General features: G+C 40.9%; 1 protein-coding gene across 3 annotated transcripts in view; it reads right to left on the bottom strand.

Annotated features, from left to right (window-relative positions):
- Positions 1-20,442, bottom strand: part of LOC143328094 (uncharacterized) — a 420,223-nt gene that overhangs the window by 211,412 nt on the left and 188,369 nt on the right. The gene's annotated exons all lie outside the window — the stretch shown is intronic.

Below are 20,442 nucleotides of genomic sequence, written 5' to 3'. Positions count from 1 at the left end.
GTGTGTGTGTGTGTGTGTGTGCTTTCCCTGAACAAATAAGGACCCAGTGTCCCCCCACTACAACCTACCTGTAAATACTGAGTACACATTGTTACAAACACACATGTTTCCATACATGTACGTACACACACACACACACACACACACACACACAGATAAACTGTAGATATTCAGCCACAATGTTCATAAACACAGCTGTAGGTCTGCTTTCAGGAGTGGGACGGCAACACATTATGACTAAAGTGGTTATCGTGCTTTTCATTATAGCCTTATAACTAACCTAGAAATCATATGTGAAGTATGTATTGTATTAAAAAAACACTTAAAATCACTGTCTGTGTCACTAATAGAGACCAGGTACTTTGTAATAGATATTTTTTGCATGCTTCACTAAAAAGAAAATTGCCCCAATTGGTGACCTTATTCTATTTTTAGAAAAATCTCATAATGTCTAACTTTAAATATGTAGATACCATTTTGCCCCGAAATCATGCAGAGGACTTGCCCTTTTTTTTTTTTTTTTCAACACTGTCTTCAGATCTTCCTCTCAGGCTGTGTAAGTTCCCAACAAGCTCCTCCAATCATGAGGTCAGATCATCCTCTCTGTAACCTGAGAGTTGAGACCCAGGGCAGAAAAGTCCTCTAAGCACTTGCCAGTGGTGTGTTCAGGGCCTGGCTATTGGGCTTTTCTTTTTCACTTTGCTTTTTCTGGCAAAATACTCAACATGAACACAGTGACTTTTCAGACCCTCTTTGCAACTTAAAAAAAGCAACTGGAGACAAATCTCACGTTATTCAGACCATCATGGGGAAAGCGAGAAATATCCACAAACCTGATGTACTGTGATTCATCCCCATACGTGCCGCTGAGTGTAATCTCAGGCAGCAGAGCGGCAGCGCAGGGTCTCTCCTCTCGTGCCCTGTACACACAGGCAGGAGTGGCGTTGGGTTACTATGGTTATGAGGATGCTCTGTGTCTCTGTTGCTCTGAAGCTTTCTCATGGTTCCTACTAGCAGGTTTTCAGGTTAGTATGTCTGTGTACAATCATGAATGTGATTGTACCTCAGTGGTGAAATGTAGTCATATAACATATTTTTGACATTTTCTGGTTAACATTATACGAGGTTGCCGAAATGCCCTCAAATCTCACACCTAAAATAGGAATCCTCAAAGCCATGACTTCATGAAAACATAGTTATCGTTGTTAAACAGGCTTTCTGTGCACAAGGGACAAAGACTGAACATCAGACTATCTTCCAGAGCTCAAATCACTCTTACTTGACAGAAGCACACACACACACACACACACACACACACACACACACACACACACACACACATACTGCTCCAACATCAGAAACCACTTTTCATGCATGTAGAGTTTTGCCTCACTTTGCTCTTAAAATTCACATCTATGACAAATTGAAATGTTCATTAAAAAATACAACTTTTAATGCACTTAGATTAAACTAATTAGGCTCACCAGTAATGTCTCTTCCTGCCACTGAATGCAACTACATATTGTCGAATACATGGACTGTACTGAAGTCTTATAGTAGTGGACTGTGTTATTTTGAGAGCTTTCTAATGTTTTGTACATCTAATAATATACAATAATAATAATCTCTATGGTGATGCCAAAAGAAATGGAATTATAATAATTATAACCCTCCTACGTGTGAAATTTGTGGCACATCTGTTGTATTGGATTGCATTAAATTATAGATTTAACAGTGACCAGGGAGTGTGTTAAAGGAGGCAAGAGTATGTCTTAAGTCATGATAAATAATAATAATAACAGTCATGATAATAAGATAATATGATGAATAATGATAAGAATAAGTGCTATTTATATAGCATTTATCTATATTGTGCTGTTTATCAATCAACCCATGATCTTTATTCAAAGATTTCAGGGCTAAGGCCTGGATCTCCACTGACCCTTTCTGCCAGTAAAGCTTATTACTGTGAGTGTACCACAGTAATTATAGGTGAGCGTATCAGCATTTTAAAATCAGCCTCTCGTGTCTGGATTGTGGCTGAAGAGGACACTGTTTAAAGAGATTTGAAGGTCCAGTTATGTTACATTTTTCTTTGCTCCATTTTCCCTTCAGCAGAAGACTGCACGATGGACAAATTCAGGTTCACCTGTGTTGAACTTCTGACGATGCAGATGAGGCCAGTCTGCCTCTCTAAACACTGACACGCTGTGCTTCAAAGTGGAGATCATGTTTGGTGCATTACACTACTGTGCTATTCCATAATTCTGCTTCTTTCATTTTAAGAGGCAAATTAATACATTTTACTCGACAGCTATAGTTACATTGTAGATGTGTGTGTGTGTGTGTGTGTGTGTGTGTGTGTGTGCGTGTGTGTGTTTGTCGATTTGTTTGTGTTTGCGCATGTGGCCGAACGTGACGGAGTGTGACGTTGAGCTGGTTTTGATCTTAATCCTGATCCACCATCCATTGACGTTGTCACCATCCATCACACGCGCACGCACACACACACATTCACATGTCAGGGGGAGGGGCTACTGACAGCACGCTGAGGGGGGGCTCATGAATAGTAAACAGGAATAGAAAGAGGTCCAGGTAGGGTAGTTCTCTATCTCTCTCACTCACTCACACACACACACACACACACACACACACACCATATAACCTCGCCCTGTGCTGCCCTCGCCCTCCTCCTCCTCCTGTAGCCTCCATGTTTATGCATGGTACCCTGTTTCATATGTATCGGTCGCATCATTCCCCCTGTTGTCACGGGAACTGATGACACAGGCTGCATTAAGAATGATGACCCACCTACAGATTACTGTGCTGTTGGTACACACACACACACACACACACACACACACACACACACAAACACACACACACACACGCATGTCCCCACATTCAGAGAAAGAAATACACAGCCACACACACACACACACACACACACAGTGGCGGATGTTGAAAACATTTCCCCACGGGACCTCATAACACCAGTATGGCAGCTTACCATCAAACATGTAAGGGAAAAAAGCACATTGGCCAGTCAAAGCAACCCCTACACACATAACCCCACACTGACCTGGACCAGTAAATCACGGCCACAGACGCTGCACAGTGCATTTATGCAGAAAACAACTGCCTTAACTGACATTTTCCATCACTGCAGAAGCTGCAGAGAACTGAACGTTACTGATCCTTGTTTACAGATGCAAAATAAAAAGATGTGTAGTGGCTGAAACACTCAAAGCAGCTAAGAGGGGGAACGCCGCCGCTAAAGTAGCTCTTATTCCTCATCCTGCCATGCTTTAGTCTTCACTGATGCACAGTTCTGCATCAATTCAAAATTTCCAAACACCGCTGATTGTTTGATTTCTAGAAACAAGTGATGAATGATGCCAGTTATTTATCCGCTAAATGAAAGATTGTGGATGCTTTTAAAGAGATTGTTTGATGTTTGCTCTCAATTACAATACAAAAAAATCTTAAATGCAGGCTAATGTCTACAATGTCAGCCACACATGCAAGACAAACTATCAACACTGCGGTTCCTGTGTCTAAAAGTGTGGTCAGATAGAACAAAGAGACAATTGGATATTAAAGAAGTGAATAGTGGTTCCAGGCATGGTTTGGGTTAAGACGATATTAAATTAAAAGATTGGTGGCCAATTTTGATTTCAGTCGGTCTTGTGGACAATCATTTCTGGCTGACCCAATGTGAAAAAAAAGAAAAGAAAAAAATTAATAACTACAAAAACTACAACCTCTACAACATATTTTTTAACACCCTCAATCCATATGTCATTTGGACAAGGAAAAACACACAGAAAGAGGGAAAAATCTCAGCGAGAGCAACAGAGGAGATCACCAAATTACCTTCGTAGGACTGTCTGTCCTTTCATTATTGGGTTATGATGCTCAGATACTATGATAGTGATTTTGCACACCATGTCAGTGGCAAGTTAAAATCCAAATGCCACAATCGAAAAAAACTTCATCACGAGTAAAAGTGCAGTATTTAAAATTGTAAGAAACACAAGTGCACAAATATAACCAAACAGATGTACTATGAGAAGCAAAAGTACTCATAAAGCAGAAGTATGTGTCATTCGAGCTTTATATTATCATGTACTCTGGGACTGTTGCCTGAAACTGACACATTCATGTGTAAGCAGTGTTTTGTACCGGTGTAGTTAGCGGAGGGGGAGCTAGATTTAATCAATTGTGTGAATGTAAAATTTGAATCTTTTGTGTAACTAGTGACTACAGTTGCCAGATAAATGCAGTGAAGTAAAACGATATTTTCCACTGGACTATGCTGGAGAACAAAAAAAAATAAGAAGAAGCATGACATAGAAATACTCGAATAAAGTACAACTACCTCAAAACTGATACAAAGTACAGTTTATGACTCTTGGAGTTTTGAGATTAAGTAGTAGCAGTATGTAACTGTCATTTTCTTGATGTTTTCACCATCCTCATCATCATCACTGATATAGGGGTTATTGTCGTCATGGATCGTTTAAAAAAATGGAAAAGTGTGACGTTATTTTCGCATACTGTCGTGAAAATACTGGACACGTTTTAGAAAACTTTGCGGTGTGATTCTATGGGAAACTCACGGTCCTTAAAGAGTGCCTGTGACTTTATTTTCCAGATGAAATGTGACACGAGAGAGGGAGTTAATTTTTCTTATCATTTATTTACAAAAATAGACATTTCAAAGGATCACAATAAACTTCCTGTTTCTATGCTTACAGCACTGTAGCGGCATGGTGGCAGTGCGCTATGCTGCTGATTATGGAGCAAGTAAGACATTGAATAAAAATGACAGGTGATGGTTGGCATTGTGTATGAGATACAGGGTCAGTGAGTGTGTGTGAGTGTGTGTGTTATGCATAGTACGGTCCACAGAGATGGCTTCTTTGTTTTTCAGCGACACAGACATGAAACAAAGGTGGGCAAAAAAAAAAAAAAAAAAGATCCTCATTCTGTGTCTCTCTGTCGTCGCATTTCACATTTTCTGTCACTCGCCCATATAATGAAGTTTTTCCTCCTTCACTCTTTTGTAGTCAAAGTGAGGGACGCCAACTGATCCTTCCTTTTTTCTTTTTACCTCTTTCTTCTTCCTATTTCAAAGTGTCTGTCGGAAGAAGAGAATACATAATGTATATCACAGACAAGCGGAAAAAACAAGACAATATGAATAATTAATAAGCTGCGATGCATATGTATAAACATTTCCATATCAAATAAATATCATATCTAGTTTTATGACTCTGTTTTTTTTTCTGCTTTGAATACTCAATTACTCAAGCTTGTCTGATCATTTGCAGCGGGACGTTCTCTTATGCATGTCGTGATCAAATGACAGTGGGTTTAAAGCAACGAGGAAGTTGCAGGGAAAGAGAAACAGCACTTGTAATAAAAAAGCGTTTGTGGACAGTCTCACAGAGTTCACAGCAGAGCTGATGGTCGCTGGTTCAAGAACTCCCAGCAAAAAATAGAAGACGAGCTGGAGTCGAGTAGCATTACTTTCAAACTAGATCAACTGGATTTCTACATCATCATCATCATCATCACTTGAGGAGATCTGGGTGGGCCAGTCACCCGGGGGGCGCTCTGGCAGCCCATTATACAAAAACAAGAGTAAGAGGGATGTGTCGTCAGCCCATCTCTCCCCCAGTCCCAGCAGCACTGATGGGCAGGGGGTGGTGGACAGGGGCGGGCTCTTGTGGACAGGCAAGCCAGGCAGCTGCTTGAAGCCCCTGGCCACTAGGGGGGCCCGGCCACAAATTTACAACAATTATTGATTTGGGCTTTCTGGGACCTCTGTTGGTCCCTCGACCTCATTTTGAGATTTACTAATCTATTTTTTTCAGTATTCATCTCAAATGTCCGAGAAATTATGTATTTATGTGTGCAAAAACCAAATTTTTGCATTGTGCATGGGTGGGGTGGGGGCCCCAGGGATTTCTTGCTTGCAGCCCCAAGAGACCCTAGCAACACCACTGGTGGTGGAGTATCTGTAGGCGGGTTGTGGTGGGCTAGTCTGGGTAAAAAAAAACATTCAGGGCTATTTTTTAGTCCCAGTCTGTCCCTGCTTGACTCCAGACAGTTTGTGAAACTGCACTGGTGATCTTCCTCTGGATAATCACAAACATGGTGGGTGTGGCTGTTAAATAATAAAAATACTTAAAGAGAGGTCGCGCACTGCTGGAACTTTCTTACCTTACAAGATTCATGTGTGAAACGGCTGCTGTTTGCTTAGGTTTACTCACCAAAACCACTTTACATTGGAGTTAGCTGAAAACCCAGTGCGTCTTATACAGACAGACAAGGTACCTGTTAGCATCTCTATGAGAAGCTGAGGGGCGTGACCAAATGTTGGTATTTGTAATCCTGGGAATGAGACCAGACTTAACATTTTGCATAGGTTCTATTTAAGTTTAAGTCATGTACTTTAATGAACCACGACTTTTTTCTAATCTTGTCAACTTTAAAGTGCACCCTGGTCAGTGTCCTGTGGCAGCTAAGTCAGATCTGTTCAATGATCTGGAATCAGGTTATTATCAAGTCCTTGTTGGTTAGAATTCATAGTACTGCTACTGTAGATACAAATTCTTAAGAGTCAGACATATTCTGAGCTAACGGAGAGAGACCGAAGTAGAGGAAGCAACACTACAATATTTATTTCTCTCTTCCAAAACACAGTTTGAAAGTGCTTTACAATAAAAACAAAACACACTTAAAACATGGTGAGAATTAAATATACTCAAAGTGATAAAAACTGAGCACATTTAAAACACAAAGAGAGTAAAACTAACTAAAATGTCATGAAACAAAGGGAATCACAATAAAGCATTTTTTAGCCTGATTGCAAAATCTCCATGACCTTTGTGCATTGCTCTGGACCTTGAAGCAACCAGGAAACACACATCTGAGGATCTCAGGGAGCAGGAAGGAACATAAGGCAATAAAAGCTCTGTTAAATAACTCAGACCAAGGCTTCTCAAGGCTTTGTCAGTGATCAATAATATCTTGAAATCGATTCTAAAAGCAACAGGTAGCCAGTGTCAGGAGGCCAGGATCAGTGATGAGCCGGAGGCATTTTTTCACTGATACCACAGAGCCAGGACTTACAGTAGTCCAATCGGCCTGTTATGAACTTTCCAGATTTTTGGTGGCAGGAAATGGTCTAGTCCTTGAAATGTTCCTGAGATGATGAAAACAAGACTGAAGCATCGGTTTAACATGTTTGTCTTAGCTTTGTCAGAGGGTTTGATCAAACATAACACCAAGATTTCTGTGTCTCTGTGTGTCACTTCAACTGTTGACGCCGTTGATGAACAGGCCAAACCAGTGAGCCAAACTACAGTAACTGACTTCCTTTGCCTCATGTCACACACTTCAGGACCATCGTCCAGTTGGGGCGACTGCAGTATGCAGTACCTCAGGGTTTGAGAGTCATACATCCGTGGGCAAGATGAACAGCAAACAGCATGCAGGAGACCTTATTGAAATGCCATTAGTTATGTTAGCTGGCGTATAGTCATTAAGTGTCAGGCTCGGAGAAAAATGACAAAGAATGAATGTCCCAAAACAGAGGGGGGGGGGGGGGGGGGGGGGGGGGGATTTTTTGCATAGCAAGTTGTTAATGAGTTACAATATCATGACCAAGTACCTCAATGCAGAGTGTCGTCTGCTCACTTGTGTGAAAAAAAAGTCAACTAATCCACACAGACAATGCAAGAAGTCCTGAGCATTTGCGGACCTGAGCCTATGGGAGTGAGCAGGAAGTGGAAATATAATCGTGGGTGAGCAGGAGTTATTTGGAGTCCAGGACTGCTGGAAGCCAGAGATGTAACTTCCAGGACTTTCAACATTTGGCTCCCATTACAGCTAGACAGGTGGGCGCTGGGGGGACGCTTTCCTGTACTCGCATGCCCCCTCTTTCTCTCTCTCTCTCGTTTTTGCTTCCAGTCTTCCCTCTCTACCTCATGTGTCTCTTTCTCGCTGTTCACTTTTGTCTCCTCTCCTCCTTCTTTATTCCACTCTCTCTTGCTCTGGCTAACACGTCCTCTTCACTTGTTTCTGTCACTTACTTTTCTCCTCTTTGGATTTTACAGACTTTGTTTGTCTCCTTCCTCATCAGCCTTGCCTCTGTTTCACACACACTCCAACTTCCCTTTGTCTCTTGCTTTACATCTCGCTCTTCTCTCTCTCTCGGTGCTCGTTTTAGCTTAGCCTCGATTGACCTCTTTTTTTGGGATTTTTGAAAAAATGTAAAAACTGACCCTCTAAACAACCTCATGCACTTTCCCTCTTTTAAAGTTTTCCTTCCTCTTTGTTTACCTCTGTAACCCCTATACCTATCCTTCTTTGGCTTTCCATCAAGGCACACACACACACAGAAACACACATTGGCCCGATGCCCACACACACATTTGGACCTGGTTGCATGCTTCTCAGTGTCTGGGGTCTTATTGTGTGTATGTGTGTGTATGTGTGTGTATTTCTGAAGCCAGTTAAAAAGCAGGATTTGGCAGTACTGAAACTTCATGCTCCAGTCTGCTCAACCCCCTAGACCTGCACGAAGACAAGGTTATCATGTTCCCCCATCACTGCCAAACACACACACACACACACACACACACACACACACACACACACAGGTTCAGATATAAAGGATGCTACAACCCTGCCTTCTGCTGGCCAGTGAGCAGAACTAAAGGTCAAACATGCGCACACACACACACACACACACACACACACACACACACACTGAAGAGATCAGCCATTAGGGAAAATGTTCGGATGGAGAGCTTTAGTTCAATTGAAATGCTTCTGTTATCATCTCATCATGGTTTTATATGTAAGCCAAACTTTTTCTGATTTCATTAAAAAGACACGACCAGCAGTCAAGTCCTGCACACGAGTCACGGATTTACTTCACCATGATTGATTAGTGTTATTACATAACTCTGTTTTGGATCTTTTCACCATCTCGATCTTAATCATTTATGTGAGCATGGTGCATAGTATTGGATTCACATTTAGGGCCTAATAGGGTTGGGAAAACATGGCCAGGAAAATCTGGGAGATATTTTTTGTAAAAACTTTCTCTTGGTTTAATCCTCATCCATTAAATTCTAAACCACTTCTCTCATGTGGGGTCACGAAGGGCTGCAGCCTATTGCAACATTCATTCAGCAAAGGGCTCAAGCAGTGTATTACAGGGTTAACCCACACACACACACACACACACACACACACACACACACACTCTCAGAATCACTTTTACACAGGCAGTTTAGAGTTTCCTCTTGACTATTGCAAGTACAAATAAACTAATTTTTAAGCTTCATAAAATGATTTTATGTAATGCAGTAATCTTCATGAAGCGATCCCTGACATGAGAAATAATGCAATCTTCACACTATAAATTGAGGACAATGCTAATTAACCTTGAGCACTCACACATAGCCATATACAGTAAAATATATACCCTTCAACTGTCGAATTAGTGCTAACATAATTTTCCAATTAACAAAGCTTTCGACAACCTGATTAAACCATCAATTGCATTCATCTCTCTCCCTCTGAGGAATAAAAGAAGAGAATAACCATATTTCTATACAAGCTATTGTAAGTGGAAACATCTGTAGCCTCTGTTGAGCTATTATCTCTTTCTAATCATATCTGTCCAGAGAATTAGTGGAAAAGAAGCAAAGGGATGGTGCAAGCAAGAGGAGAGAGGTAAATAAAGAAAGAGATGAGGTGATAATAACTATGATAGAAGGATGGAGAGGAGGGATAAATATAGCATATGAGGAGAAGAGAGCACTGATTAGACCTGGTTCAGGAGATGTCATTGTTAATTACCACCCCCTCACCCACCTGCACCACACACACACACACACACACACACACACACACACATAGCATAGACACTTACTAGCTCCGGGTGCACATGAATACATACACTGTTAGAGTTGTAAGATCACACTGGACAAAAACAGACAGACAGAAACAATGGAAATTTGGGAACATGCAGAAACAAGCAGACATTGATGAAGCCATTGACCGAAAGATTTATTTACCGATGCATTTTGCAAAGCATTAAAAAGGGGCATATGATCAGCATTATTATGAATAGAATGAAACATTAACTACGTGCATGAAAAACAAAATCATCTGTGAGTCATCCAGGACAACATTTCATGCATGCAATCACAATATCTGTTATACAGAGATATTTGAGCTTTGGATATTATGTACAGTTAATTACATGTTTATTTGGTGCAAATTTGGTGGCACAATCTAGTTGTGAAGTGACAGGAGAAATGTTCCACAAGTCCCATTCAGTTCCTCAATAGACATTTGGCCTCACGCAATAACATGTTTGCATCTTATCCTAAAAGTTGGAACAGTTGGTGATATTTGATCAGCTGAATAATGGACACCCCTAAAATTGCTATCTAAGGCTATAGGTGTTTCAAATGCCATTCACAAAAATGTAACCACAGAGTAAAAAGAACTTTAGCAGTAGGTTCAGTGGTATTAGCAGACCCGAACATGTTAATTTAGATGCCACAAACATTTTTCTAAAAATAAAATGGTCCATGGCTATTATGTACAGCAGTCAAGACAATATGACAGTCATGGAGATATTAACCGGGAGAATATTATAGCCTATAGCAGGTGATATTACGCTGTCAAGTGCAACAGAGGATGATACTGGACAGAGACCTGCATGAAGACCCTGAGGCAGCTGTCAGAGTGAGAATTTTCCAAGCAGTGACTGACCTGTAGATGTTCCTGTGCAGAAATGTGAAGATAAAAATCATCAAATCTAAAATGCATATTAAAGCCATGATGATACGATGAATAGAAAAGGAATTTTGCATTAGTTTGTTTTAAATTTTTTTTTTTTTTTTTTTTTTTGGGGGGGGGGGATTTTGATATCATATTTAAACTCTAAATGAATTCACATTAAGGTAATATGACGCTGGAGTAAAACAAGTGAAAGGCAGACTATCTCTACACTGACTTGTATGACAATCAGGACTTCTTACGACTTCCAGTCGTACTGAAGAGGCATTTTTAAGTACAGAGAAGTTGGTTTAATGCCACAAGCTCTATGGAAGCACGCATATGTGGCACTTAAGAACAAATCGATTCATTTGAGTGGTTCTCGCATGAAGCCTCATGTTTGGTGTCTCACAGTTGGAGAACTTCTCAGATGGGCATATAGCTCACCCAGATAAAGTTGAACTACTGCATTCGAAAATATATGGTGCTTTGATTAAAAAAAAAGTCAAAGCTACAAGATTGTGCTTTACTTATTAAAACTTAAGGTGAGAAGTTATATCTCCCAAGGTCCATTTTGATAAGAGCTATCCAATCACAGAGCTTAAAAATATTTCATGTTCTACAGCAGAAGGTAAAAGTTTACACTTTCGGTTTCTTGGTGAAGCATAGATAAATTCCCCTGGGGGCTACAGTAGCATTGAGACCCACTCACAAACTGCTGTTTTCCCATCACTTTGGTACTAACATGAATTCTCAGAATCTAAGTTAAAAGAAAACTTAGAAAATGGAATTCAGAGTGAAGAAGTTGAACTAGAGCCAGCAGCTCTTCCCACTAATTAGGATGTAAGAACATATCGAATTTCGTGATATAAATATGGCTGGTGATGCTATCTACTATGATGTTACATCGTTATTTACTACCTCTACTCTACTCTACTACTTGCAAATACGGATGATGGTCAACTATGCTACGGGAAACACATCAAACACGAGAGGTCATTTGGCTCATCGCCACCCAGAAAAGCTCAAATCACAACAACAGTGAGGCTTCAGCCAGACCAAAGAAGGCCTGCTTCTGCATAACAGTCCAAGAGCTGAAGAAATAAAGAGATATATCAGTGAATTTATAACCAAAGACTTAAGGCTGTTTTCAGTGGTCGACAATGGATTTCAAAGGTTCGTAAACAGGCTAGAGCCAATTCCATCAAGGCTACACTTTAGTCGCACAGCGATAGCAGCTCTGTACCAAGACACAAAGGCTCAAGTGATACAGCGACTCAAAGAAGCAGAGTGCATCTCAGTAACCACAGATGGGTGGACTTGACGAGCTACTCAGCGCTTTATTACAGTCACAGCTCGTGTTATGACCCGTCAATGGGAAATGAAAAGTTTTTGTCTTCCAGACATGGCCTCTTTACCAATCACACACTGGACTCAACATAGCTGAGGTTTTCGAAATCTGCCATTTTGGAGTGGGAGCTCGACATGTAGAATAACAACAATCATCACGGTATTGCTGTCGTTACAGAAAATGCACAAAATATGAATGTAGTGGTGAGAGAGGCTGGACTGCCCCCACATAAAGTGTTTTGCACACACTTTAAACCTTGATTCACAAACAGGTTTGAACGTAGGCTGCTCCAGCCATCTTTTTGGTCAAGTGAGGCAAGTAGCAGCATTTTTTTCACCGCAGCTCAACCTCCACAGCCACGCTGACCACCAAACAAAGACTATTAAACCTGCCATTACATAAACTAATCATGGATATGGTGACCCAAGGACTGCTACTGACCACTGCATTATTTTTGCTTTGAAATTGTACATGGTTCAGTCATTCATTGCCAAAGACAATTCATGCAATTCAAGCTCTTGCACACGCTTAGGCCATGGCTGGCTACTTTCATTTTATTTTATTTTATTTTATGAAAGAAGGAAAGCAGAAGCACTTTAAAAACACATTTTATGTGAAATTTAAAAAATCTAATAATTATATAATTATAATAAATATTAATAAATATTATAATGTAATTAATAAAAGACTTTTTTTCAAGTATTTTTTTCTTTCCTTTTAAAAAATATTGCAAGGTATCAAGGTATTATCGTACCATGAGTTTTGGTATCACTACATCCCGACCCACTACAGATCATTGCTGACATGTGCATCTCCTAATGACCACAGTCCCAGCTTCTTATGGCTACTTCAGGCTGGATAGCATGCCATGTCAAAAAGCACATGTCACCTTAATCTGGTTTTACAATCAGTGGAATTCAGTCCATTAGGGCACCTTTGGGCTGAGGTGAAACAGAAGGTTTGCTGAATGAAAGTGTAGCGAACAGAGTTGTGTGGTGTTTTCTTCAGTTAGTGGTCTGTGGTCGTTTTTGGGGCTGCGGTCTGTGTTATTGTGTTGGACTGTGTTAAGCTTAAAGGCTTTCCTCTTGTTGTGTCCACCACCATTTACGAACATGAAGGAGACGGAATATTATAGAAAAAAAATACTGATTAATTAATATACTGTATTTGAGACACATTCTCTACCTGAGCTGCGTCATATGTCTCTCCACCAACCCAACCTTTGTATCCATAAGAGGCAACGCTCACTGGCCATGTGGCATAGCATCACTTCACAGCGGTGTAACCTAACGTGGTCAGACATGTATCTTGATGTTATCGTGTTTGGTCTTAACCCACATTCAGAGTGACACCAGCCTTGTGTGAAAAAATACAGCCCTCTCATTGAATAGAATGGAGCCAGTCCATCAGTGCAGTGAGGGTGCCAAAGCCGACGGCTCTGGCAAAAAAAAAGCTGAGCCTGGCTCAACAGCTGATGTAACACAATGCAGTGTCACTGTGTTCGCCAGTCAAATACGCACAAGTCCACATTCCTGGTTACTTTGTAATTTCAATGCTGTATTTCTACTTTTTTACGTCACAATTGTTATGACAAAAGCTTCTGTGCTAACTTTTCATAGTAAAATGTGAAATCCTGTCTGTGAGTATTGCAAACTGTTGCAAGTGTTTTGGCATCTGGTAAGCCACTAAAAGCAGGTTCTGTTGCTAAAACTGGACATCTTGGATTTCACTGGTACCTTAAACAGCAGGCCATAACCAACACATGTTGTTGTTGATACATAAGACATATGATAGATTATTATTACTTTATTTGCTCAACAAAGGTAACTTGTTAGTAATCTGCACTCTGAAAGTGCCTTCTGTGGCCTGTTATGAAGTTTGTTCAAAGCATTATGAATATATACAGTGGGAATAACACCGACAACTGCCACAATTTTATTATGAGGGAAATTAAAAATAATCCTTAAAAAAAGAACAAAACAAAACAAACAAGGAGAAGGAGAAGAAGAAAAACACAGGGAACACTGACAAAAAAAATCTCCTGCTTGTTTCCCTCCAGCCTCCTTTCCACGATACTTTACCTCACAATACAATTCAGAGCCTGTTAGCCACATTAGCTAGCCTTGCTTCGGTGCTCAAACAGCCCCAAGAAACCCAGCGGAGTTTCAGGCCTTTCTCAAGCTGTGAATGAACTGGCTTTGCAATTTGTCCTGGCACAAAACAGCATTTTGATCTTAATGAATGGCAAATGGCTACCATTAGAAGTGAGAGGGATTATTGGGAGGGGGTGGTTTATGGCACGGGTGTGTGTGTGTGTGTGTGTGTGTGTGTGTGTGTGTGTGTGTGTGTGTGTGTTTGGCATATTACAATGGTCTGCTCTGATCCTTCATTTAAAGGCTCACTGCAGGACCTCTTCATGGGAAACTCAAAGAGATGGGCCATGTTTAGAAGTCATTTTAATAAATCTACAACGCACACATACGCAGTGCTGCACAGAGTGATCGCTGGGACCACTTTTAAACATATGTGTGCATCATCCTCTTTGTATATGACATCAGCTCAACTTAATGGCAAACACAAGTACCCCTCAGATGGCAGCTTGCCCATCCTTGTGTGAGTGTAACTGTGTAATGGTCATGCCGTGTGTGTGTGTGTGTGTGTGTGTGTGTTCTACCTATAGGTCTGCGTGTGTACTAATGACCAGCATGTGCTAATTACTGTCTCTATAGATAGAATGCATTCTCTGTGCTCTCTGCTGTTCTTCTCGACCAATCACAGCACGTCGTTGGCGTCTTCCTTAATTGCATTAAACGAGGCTTGGTGATTGGCTGCAACTGGAGAGGCAAACAAAACACATATTCACTGACAGCTGGCTAGCCTGCTAATGGACCTCATGTGTGTTTGTGTGTATGTGTGTATATGTGATACTACAACTACCACTGCATTGTTATCACATTTGACAGCATAAACAACCAATCCAGTGCCTACAAAATTCTGACTAGTTATACAGTCAAGTAATGTGCATAAAGATGCATCTGTGGAGAAAACCATCGTCCAACCTTTCAATAAACCTTTTCCATAAATTTGATTGAAAATAAATAAAATAAATTAAAAAAAAAGAAGAATGATAAGTATAATGATTCATCATAATTGCTTTTTAAGTTATATTGTTTGAGTAGTCCACACTTCTTTAGATGTGATGCATTTATGTGCAGTTGGAACATTCTGCTTCCAAGACTTGGCTGATGACTGATGAGTTTGTGCAAGTTTATAATTTTCTGTCATGCTTTAGACCAACATGGGGATCAGAACCCGAGCAATGGTTATGAGATGTTTATCCGGGGTAAGAAAATGTTAATAAATATAATCCTGCTACCCCAAAATTCTGTTTATTAATGAGAATTTTCTTCCATTTTTGCTTTATTGTTTTGTGAAATATTTCCATAGGGAACAATGTGAGAGGAAAAATAAAAGAACTTTCGTTTAACTGCTCTCAACTCATAGATTTGCAGCCGTCTACATACCTATGACATGGGGTCACAGTTATGTAGACATGGTTGCATTTGAATGTAATAATTTGGGGTCACATGCAAAATGATGTTTTTAGACAACAACGCGTCATTCCTTGTGATCTGGATTTGATTTTCTGCCATCATAGCTTGTGGGTGCAATGCTGTTTGGCAGTCAAGTTTCAGATGTCCAGCACTTCACACTGGGTCTGGAATGCACCATACATCCAGCCTGACAGATACAGAGGCTTCTACATTTGAATATGAGTATGGCCTGCTGGGTGGGATTAAAAAGCACATTATAAAAATCTGTTGTCTAAATCTAATCATTTTCTGCATTCAGAACTTGTAGCAGCAGTTTTGCAGTGCATGTGTTCATGTAGTGGCTTAGCAGTTAATGATGGCTTACTGTAACTGTAAGTCAATTTGATTTTTGCATTTAATTCCTCCCATATTTGGCATAAATGCTTTATTGTGACTGCAGATGAAGGTTAAACATCTTGTGCAGAAATTATGCATTTTACACATTATCCTGTTTGTGTGAAAAATGGCCTTAAATGGTAGACTAAACCCAGAGATAAAAATAAAGCAAACAAGCAGAGGAGTCAAATTTGAAAATGCACAGCGTAGCGTTCACATTGTCTATCATCCAACCCCAGGACATTTTCTGCCACATCAAAAAGCTTGCTGCAAGCGCAGATTTAGACATATGTCTCATCACTTTCTTCTTCTTCTTTTTTTTTTTTTTTCCAGAATGAAATAAGCGTTGATGAAAGGCGGCCATTTTCTTATTTACATTGGAATGTGTTCTCCTTTCCAGGCTCCTTCTAAACTCGGCCATGGCTGCGAGCAGTATTCATATTTGTTGTCTCTTTTTTTTCTTTCTTTTACCGTCCCACCCTTTGTGTTTCCTCCCTCTCCTTGTCATCTTCCCACAAAGGGAGTGTGTGTCATTTCTGTTTGATGTGTGGAGAATGAATAAAGCAATCTGTAACATCTACATGCATTAATGTGCATATGCCAATGGAAAATAAAATACAAGCTGTGCATACGTAAATATATATTGTATATGAACCACACATCCATGCATAAACAACACACACACACAAGCACACACACACACTAGAAAAAGTGCTGAGTTGGTTTTTCAGTCCTCCTGTTCCCAGTATCCACACACACACACACACACCCTCTCTGGATGTGGGCTTGCAGCACAGATTCTCAACCTGTGAGGCGATTTTAGTCTGATGTATTGTTATCCATGTATTTATTTTAAATAAACACTACTGGAATATACAGTATCATAATAAATCTAAAGAGCCATTTAATTTCTCGGGTCAATACAATTTTGAAACCTATCAGTGGGGTTGTGGGCCAGAAAACATGGTAAGAACCTAGTTTTTACGGTGGGGAAAGACATTTTCCATGGGCTTATGTCGTTTAATTGGAGGGAACTGTAAGCAGTGAGTCTGTTGACCACACCAGGCCCAATCTGAAATGGTGAATGCACTGCATTTATATCGCACTTTTCTACCTCAATGGACAGAGTGCTTCTTTCACACAAACGCTTACACACCTATGGCGGTGGAGCTGCCACACCTGGTGCTGACCCTGATGTTCAGTGGATGCTTCGACATGTGAATAGGTGGAGTCAGGGATCGAACTGCCAACCAATCGTTACTTCTCTTTTCAGTCTAGTGTCAAAGTGATTGTATAAACTGTAGTAGAAGGGTTAGTTGGATTAATGTCAATAAGCAACCTCCTTGAAATGGAGACATTGTGGACGCAGTGGTACTTACTTGAACCACAGTTGATGTTCTTGATGACCCACCTGTGGGCCCGAGGAAACTGTAGGCCACCATGAGTGTAACATGCACAGAGGTCTGACTATCTAGCTAGTCAAGATACCAGGAATAGCTACACTATATTTGGATTTTGAAGTGGTGGCCAAAGTGCAAATTCAGCCCAGACTTCACCTATGCCTGATTTAAAATGGATTTTTACATTTAAGCCCCCTGCCCGCACCGATGCTGACTCAGGTGACTTCACTTGAGGACACTGATCAGACATTACACAGCTCCTATATGTTATTCACAAACGCAGAAGCATTCCTAAAGAAAGACAACTTAAACATGAGTTCCCACTGGCGAAAATTCATGTACACCTCTCACACATAAATTTAATACCACAATAAACTGCTTTCGTGTAACCTAAACAGAAACCTGCACACAGGCCTTCGCCTTCAGAAGCAGCACATGACTGTGGACCAAATCTACTTTTGCACTCTTAGAAAGTTTTTCTGGATGACAGTTTCTACATTTGGAAGTTTGTTTACTTACAATGCATATTTAGATACAGTATTTAGGGTCACAAACCAAAAAGCAATTACTGTGCCTCTCTTCTTATGTGCCCCCACAGAGGAAGCTGACTGGATTGATAAATCTTTGAACTGAGCCCCACAACAAAGCTCCACCCGCAATGCGTCTTTTAACTCAAAACACCAATGTGGTACGACAAATCCTCAAGATGCAACTGCACTTTGGTGCCATCTGCTGTTCGAACAACACAACGACACGTCTGCATGTGCATACTTACTCAAATTTAGCTGTTTTTAGGATATTTAAATCTGGCGGATTTATGACATGATGGCGCAAGGTTACGTGAGCATTAGCCTAGCATGAGCCTCGTCTAATGCCGGAAATATCAAATGTTAGCAACTCCTCTCAATTCTTACTGTGGAAGGTCCAGAGGGAGGCTTGTGCTTGAGCGTGCTCTCTCTCTCTCCCTCTCTTTTTTTTCAACTGGTGGCATAATACTGTGCATAGTACTATTTTATACTAAGCTACTATTGTATAGAATCGTTCCTGACTGGCCACCACTAATCATCATGACTGCCTCTAACCCTCCCCTCTGCCAATCCCCACTTCACACAGACAGGGCAGTGGTGTTGGTGGTGTTGTTGGGGTGGTTGGGGGAAATCAGAGGCTACGGCTGGGAGATCCGAGGGGAAATTAGCCAGCACTTAGCTGCACACATGCACACCAGGCCCAGCTGGGAGACAGAGCCTCAGATCCAAGCATAGAGGACATGAAAGAGACACCAGCACTGTTGCCAAAGGGAGGAGATTCTCTCTCTCTCTCTCTCTTTCTCTCTAGCTTTCTGTCTTTCTCTCTCTCCCTCTTAATCTTCCTTGCATTTGCTCTCTGTCCTCATCTTTCATTCTCTCTTTCTCCCCTCGCCTTCCCTCTATCTTTTTCTTACATCTCTCTGGGGAGGTTTTCAAGAATGCATGTGTGTGTCCGCAAAAGTGCTCGTCCTATTTTTGTGTGTTTGTCAAAAGTGTGCACATGTGCTTTTTTTTTTTTTGTCGAACAAACTGTCCAACAAACGTCAAATGCCGGGTGGAATGGGAGATGTTTGAAGGGGGGCTGAAGAAGAAAAACACACTACATGGTGAACAGGCTCTTCAAAGGGCCCACTTCGCAGCCCTTTGACTAACATCCCGGGGACATAGCTTTGCTCTCTCACTCACACACACACACTTATAGGTCCCCTATGAGTCAGGGGTCATAGTATTTGTAAAGGACTTGTGTACTGTGTCTTCAAAAAAGTCCCCTAGCCAGGGAAAAACATTACAGAGAAGGCTGAGAGAGGCATGTGACAAGAAACAAGGGTTGGATTTGGATGGCTACGCCAAAGAATTTAAATTAAATCAGCTGATTACCAGTATATTGTACTTACTGTATATGTGATAGTATGTGGTATTTGAGCATTTTGAAATACATAAATACAACGTTTTCTCCACAAAATGCTTCATCATGGTGAAAAGAGGGGAGATGGCAACATCAACAGTCTTTCTCCAGAGTGACTCAGCCCACCTTTAATTCAGCCATACAGTCTGCTGATTGTTTAGCACGCTTGTTACACACTGGCACACATCCTGATGCAAAGAGATTGGTGACAAAGTCTTGTATCAGTTGAAAAAAAACAAAAAAACAAACAAAACAAAACTGAAAATTCTGGTGCATTGCTATCATGTTGGAAAGGCTAAATTGAGTTATTTCTTCACTTACGATTAATTGCTTGATGCCATGTTTTGTTTTGTTTTGTTTTGTTTGACTAGTAAAGTGTATGAGAATGCTAGATGTTGAAAACCATGTATTAGAGGAAAAGAATATTTAACTGGGCTTAGAATAATGAAATGATCTTAGCCATTTTATTGTAACTCAGTTCATATGTGTCAGTCATTGAACTGGTTACCCACATCACCAATATAGGAAGCTATGCCTCCTTTATGTTTTCCATCTATCTCATTGTTTGTGCATCTTTGTCTCTCCCTAGCCTACTCTCCTCACCCCTCCTTTCCTCTCACTTTCTTTCCCTCCTTCCTCCTCCTCCCCTCCCCTCCCCTCCCTCTCTCTGCGTGCCCACGGCCCAGCAGTAATTCTGTGTTTATCAACTCTTTATTATGGCCCCTCGCATCATCATTTACAATGGTAGCATCTGCTCATTGCCTAGCCCGAGCATGGGGCAAATTGCTTTTATAGGAAAAACAGCCAGTGAGGACACACACACACACACTCACACTCACACACACACACACACACACACACGACAGAGATTGTGCACAAATCAAGACACCGAGCCCCGGCCTATTTACAGCGGCTGTTAACTTCCCTGGCAGAATCACACACAAACACACAAACACTTCACTTCTTCTAACAGGATCAAATGATTAGCTGGCCACCATCGGCGAATCAAAACGAG

The sequence above is a fragment of the Chaetodon auriga genome, chromosome 11, assembly GCF_051107435.1.
Source record: "Chaetodon auriga isolate fChaAug3 chromosome 11, fChaAug3.hap1, whole genome shotgun sequence".
Taxonomy (NCBI): Eukaryota; Metazoa; Chordata; class Actinopteri; order Chaetodontiformes; family Chaetodontidae; genus Chaetodon; species Chaetodon auriga.
Note: the sequence above shows the minus strand (reverse complement) of the source record. Positions and strands in the feature narration are given on the sequence as shown.